Genomic DNA, 6,302 nt, shown 5'->3' with positions numbered 1-6,302 from the left:
CAATTTGCACTATCCATGGCAAGTTTCTGGAAACTCCGGGAGTTCAGTGTTTTCATTGGTGGTGGTAGTAGCTGGCCTTCCCCTGCGTGTTTGTCAAGAACAGATCCTGTTTCCAGAAACAGCGTAAAGTGTGTTCGGTGTTTGAGCAGTGTGACGGCCATAAAGCTTCTCAAACTCACCCTGAACTGCAGTTGTGGACTGAAAAACCTCTTGCCAAGCGGTAATTTTGCAACACTGCTCCAATGCCAATTGGCGAGCCATGGCTAACGGACTGATACTCTTACAAAAACTGCAAAGCCTAAGTTGTCATATGGTGATGGCCTCAAGTCTCTCTGAATGATACCTGGAACAAAAAAAGAATGTATGTAGTGACATTTGGGACACCCTCTGTACACCCAACTGGTCATATACCTAGTCATCTGCTAAGGTGAGGATAGAAGCCAAGCAAACTCCATCCAAATCTAGTGCCTTTTATGCATTTTTTGCTTCAATAAAGTGACCAAATGCCATGGCCCATGGTCATGTGACTTGCCTGATGTGAGATGCCAAGGGATAGGGTGATCAGCCATTGGAGGATAATGATGGAGCCGTGCTCCTTTTGTGATGTCATCAGCAGGTCCGTGCTTTTACTTCTGTCTCTGCTAAGCTGAGCTCAGCGACAAACTTTCTGCTCTGATAAATAACTGACACAAAACAACATCTGACGAGGCGGCTGACTCGGAGGGCAGCTCTACATTAAATATTAAAGTGTTAATTTCCATTACAGGAAGGCAAAAAACATGAAGAGCGAGTCCTTACCTTTCACAGTCCGTTCACTTATCACACTGGGGACCCTAACTCCTTTCTGACCTTCATACCTTGCAGATGTTAGGATAAATCTAAACCCAAATGTTAAAATCTCATGTTAGCTTTAACTTCATGTTCATGATATTTCAAAATTTTCTTTCAATATATTTAAATCTGCAATAAAGTAATACCTGGTGATTGCACAATGAAGATTTGTCCCCACTTTCTGGTATAGGGTGACAACGTTCTGTTTTTATTCAGATTGTGCTTTTGCTGTGTCACCCTGTGACATGCGTGGCTTTATCAGAACACCTTGCCCATGGATGGTCCACCATCACCTCTATCAGGAAACTGGTTCAGACCAATCATATGCAGCTAATGCTATCGAGAGGAAGTGGGGAGATCGGCAATTCTGATTTACAATAATGATTAAAAAAATATGTAACACAAAAAGTTCTGGTGAAATAATTTATGAAACCGTGCACAGAGTAAACTAAATGGCGTCCAGTTAGGGTTTAACTGCTTGAAGATTGCTATTGGAAATCTACAAGTCCCGGCAGCCTGTAGCTGGCAGGAAATTCTGGAACTTCCTCCTCGGATTGGCTAACCAAAATGCAGCATTTTAGCATCAAACAGAAAATGTAAAAAGAAAAAAAGCTGTTCACATGCTTCGTTCCTATTGAACCGTTTTTTGGATATTTTACAGCAAGCGTTACTGAACCAGTCGGTGCTCTCCCATTCTTCCCGTATGCGTGGCTGTCGGTGGATTGGGATGGAATTCTTCCCCTATGAGTGGCCTGAAGTAAAGTTGGATGGTATTCTCATATGAATAGCCTGGAGTGAAATAGAATATGATGGGATTCTTCCCCTATGGGTGGCCACAAGTGAAATGGGATGAGATTCTTCCCCCATGGATGCCTACCAGTAAAATAAAATAAAATGGAATGGGATTCTTCCCCTATAAGTGGCCTCTAGTGAAATAGAATTTGATGAGATTCTTTTCCTATGGGTGTCCATGGCTGAAATGGGATGAGATTTTTCCTTTATTCGTGGCCGCAGGTGAATTGGGATGGGATTCATCCCCTATGGATGGCCAAGAGTGAAAATAAATGGGATGGGATTCTTCTCCTATGGGTGGCTTCTAGTGAAAAAGAATGGGATGTGATTCTTTCCCTATGGGCGGCCATGACTGAAATGGGGTGAGATTTTACCTCTATTGGTGGCCACAAGTGAAATGGGATGAGATTCTTCCTGTATGGATGGCCAGGAGTGAAATAGAATGGGATGTGATTCTTTTCCTGTGGGCGGCCATGAATGAAATGGGATGAGATTCTACCGCTATTGGTGGCCACGAGTGAAATGGGATGGGATTCTTCCCCTTTGGGCGGCCATGACTGAAGTAGGGGAAGAACCTCATCCAATTCCTGTTCACTCCTGGACACCTACAGGAGAAGAATCCCATTTTTCACATTTTTCCCTTTTTTTATTTTTGTTAAAAATGCAAGAATTTGATTCTCTTGGTGCTTACTCTTTGAACTGAATATATTTTGAGGTTAGCTCTTGGGTTGGAAATATCTTCATTTATATCTTCCTTCTTCATTTTCAGGAGATGATCTTTGGGCATTTTGATTGGCCAGGGTGATGTAACTACTGCACATCTGCCTGGGAATTAATGTAATTCATCAGGGAATGAATAAACAATCCAAAGCAGACAAGAAAAATTCAAAAACTATATTGTTAAAAAGTTTTCATACCCTTAGTTCCAGTGTACCGACCCCTTTAGAAATAATGACAGCTGCAGCTTTGTGAAAGTTGTGAATAACGGCCCTTTATTTTCTCCTGCCGTAAAATTCCCCATTCTTCTCAGCACAAAAGCTTCCAAATTGTGTAAATTCTTTGTCCAGCATAAAAATACATGTTTGAGATCTTCTCAAAGTGGCTTAGAAAAATCCAGGTTAGATTTTGACAGCTAATCCAGAACCCTCATATTTTTCCTGATGGAGCCACTAAGGGGCCAACCGGCTTTGCTTTTCAGATCATTGTCGAAAAGTTCAAGTGTGCCCCATGCAAATCTTCCCGACTGATGAATATACATCATTTTCCTTTAGTATTTTCTGATGAGATGCTGCATCAATCTTTCTATCAGTTCTCTGTGTTTCTGTAGTTCACACGCTCCAAAAAACAGCATAAATCCCCCCCATGCTTCACAGTAGGGATGGTGGCCTTCTCTTCATGGGCCTCACTGACTCCTCTTCATACACAGTGTTTATGGTTGTGTCCATAAAGTTACATTTTGGTCTTAACAATCCATATAATGGAGTTCTAGAAGTTTTTGAGACTTATCTGGGAGCTTATGATGTATTGTAAACCGTTTTTGTGGTCCTGGACCCACAAAAGCTAACATTTTACAAATGGATATGGGCCTCTTGGTGCCTCCGAGGTGAGCACTCTGGCCTTTGCAGCGCTGGGTCCCAGGTTCCAATCTTGGCCAGGACACTATCTGCATGGAGTTTGCAGGTTCTCCCCGTGTTTGTGTGGGTTTCCTCCAGGTACTCCGGTTTCCTCCCACATTCCAAAAACATGCAGTTAGGTTAATTGGCTTCTCCCCAAAATTGTCCTTAGACTGTGATAATGACATATGACTATGGGGGGGACATTAGATTGTGAGCTCCTTTGAGGGACAGCTAGTTACATGATCATGGACTTTGTACAGCGCTGTGTAATATGTCTGCGTTATATAAATATTGGATAATATTAATACATTTAGAAAAATTTGCATACTTGGGAGTTCAGATAATTTGCAGAGGTGCCTTGGCTTTACCCTGCGACATTGCAGAAGCTTTAAAGTTTAGGTGATACCCTGCATTATCTATCTTGTGCTATTAAAGGTGCAAGTTTTTTTGACCCATCAGACCATCAATCAGTGTTTATCAACCGGGGTTCCTCCAGAGGTTGCTGGGGTTTCTGTGAGCAGTTTGCACCTCTCAGGTCAGTATAAGTGACCCCAATGATCTTTTTGGCTATCTGTAAGGGTGACAGCCAGCAATGTAAGAGGAATTCCTCCCACTGACCACCACACTATATATACTGTGATCTGTGGATATAATAATTATAGAAGGGGGTCCGGAGGACCTGAATGTTATTTCAAGGGTTCCCTCATGTTAGAAAGGTTAGGAAACTTTGCTGTAAGTTGTAGAAAGCATGAGTAGCATGGGTAGATAGATGATGTAGATAGATAGATAGATAGATAGATAGATAGATAGGTAGATGGATAGACAGACAGATAGGTAGCAGATGTTCCCATATATAATATTTTTACTATCCCAATGCTTGCTTTCTCGACATTTTGCAGATTTCGAGGCGTTCTACCACCCAGAAGGCCAGACCTAGCTGAGCAGCAGCGGTGGGGTTAATAGATGGCATATCCAGGGTTGGCCTGGAAAGAAGTCTGTTAAATATTAATATTCTAGAGTTTTTGCTGTGTTGTTGGGGCTGATGATTGTCATATGTGAACATCTCTCTGTTTTCCCCGGAGCTGTGCAGATAATCCACTCAACCATATGTTTCTGCTCTTCTAAAAATATGACTGGCCGGGCCGAGGGAATAACCAGCGCAGTGCTGCGTGTGTTCTCTGACCGGGGTGTGTGTGTATAACCAGGGAGGGGGGGCATCAGTGCCACTTTATGGGGGGGCAGATTTGGATTGTTTATATCTATATGGTGAGGTTGGGGTAAATCTTATTTATATAAAATCTGAGATTATGAGATTTCTCTGACAGCACCGATTCTTTTTCTGCTGCAAAGCTGCTGCAGGCGTTTATAATGCTCAGTTTCCTCTCTGATTATTTTTGTATTTTTAAAAAGGGCAAACCAGGTAAAGTCTGGGCAATACAGCTCTGCGTGGCATCGACATTTCTCTGTGTTTTCCCCCCTTTTATTACCTGTAAGTACAGCATCTATAAAAATTGGCTCCCAAAGTAAAGATTTAGAAAAACTCTGTGTTGCTAATTACCTATGTAGAAAAAAAAGATACAAAAACAGCGGGACTTTAAAGTGCAATATCAAAACTATTTGTATAAAAAGAAAACTATATTATGGAAACATGATAACATAAAAATATCCATGGTGCAAAGGATCAAATCAATATGTGATTCCTGGCACCTTGTAGTGAAAGTATGATCCTAAACCCTCACTACGTCCCACCATTCCATATCCCCTCCTATTGTGTGATACTTCCCCCAGCACTTAGATTGTAAGCTCTTCGGGGCAGGGTCCTCTCCTCCTCCTGTGTTACTGTCTGTATCTGTCTGTCATTTGCACCCCCTATTTATTGTACAGCGCTGTGTAATATGGTGGTGCTATATAAATACTGTTTATTAATAATAATAATGATCCAAATAGGAAACAAACTTCCACTAGCAAAGTAGTCAATTTCATTCAACGCGTTTCGCAGAATTAGGCTGCTTCCTCAGGAATGAGAAACCACTAGATGTAAAAAAGCAATATATTGACAGAAATTCATTTTTAAATCAACACCATAATAAAAGTGAAAAAAAAGATGATCACTTACTCCATAATTTCCTGAACCCAGGAAAAATCGGTTGCACAAAGTACAACATACAGGGAAAACAGACGGAAGGCTCCCATGGCAAGGAAGGTCCTCGGTGTAATCACCACAATATATTAACTGCCAGTTATGTAGCCAGACACTAACAACACACAGAGGAAAGGCAGTATTTCTGGCAGGATCCACAGGTATTAGGTGCACTTACTGATATAACAAAACACTTTCAATGGTGTAAGACCAAAATCTTTCTGGTTATTCCAGTTGTAATCTGGTTTTTAAATAATGAATCCCACGAGCCAGCATTTTCCATTCCCCAGATCAGTTTTTATTGAATGCCACTGCTTGCAACCACTTATATCAGTGTTGTCTGCATGTTGACGCCTTCACCACTCATACCACATGTGTGTAAGGAAAATGTCATTCTCGTGTCTTTGCTGCGTAGATCAAGTTCCTAGCTAACCCCAAATCAGTCATCTGAGTTACCCAGTAATATCCCGGTGTATTTCCTAATAAAATCCACTCCGCTCTGACTTTGTGCTGTGCTCCAATATTCTACCACCAGCGGGTTGTAAGGTGCACGGATCTGACATGGGAAGGCTGGGAAGGTTGGGCATAGCATGGAGTGTTAGATACTTAGAAATGTCCAGGGTGCAGTTTGCAAAAGAACCATGAGCATCATAATCATTTTGCATTTTAACGAAACCCTGATATCACCATTTTCCCTCTTTGTACAAATGCGTTGTCCTGGTGTCCATTGAAATATAAAATTCTTTGTGCCCTAGTGGGCATGTGTGGTCTGTGCCCATGTTAGGGGCACATGCTCTAAATATTCCACTAACCCGACTCTCTCCTTTACAATCTATTATGAATGCTGCAGCCAGACTCATCCATCCTTCCCACCTACCTACCCCATACACAGCCTGCCCACCTACCTACCCCATACACAGCCT

At 41.8% G+C, this 6,302-nt stretch overlaps 1 protein-coding gene across 1 annotated transcript in view; it reads left to right on the top strand.

Moving 5' to 3' along the window:
• DNAI1 (dynein axonemal intermediate chain 1) overlaps window positions 1-6,302 on the top strand; it is a 79,962-nt gene that overhangs the window by 46,917 nt on the left and 26,743 nt on the right. The gene's annotated exons all lie outside the window — the stretch shown is intronic.

This window comes from Pyxicephalus adspersus, chromosome 6 (genome assembly GCF_032062135.1).
Source record: "Pyxicephalus adspersus chromosome 6, UCB_Pads_2.0, whole genome shotgun sequence".
In the NCBI taxonomy this organism is placed as follows: Eukaryota; Metazoa; Chordata; class Amphibia; order Anura; family Pyxicephalidae; genus Pyxicephalus; species Pyxicephalus adspersus.
The sequence above is the reverse complement of the archived record's forward strand: the minus strand, read 5'-3'. Positions and strand labels throughout refer to the sequence as shown.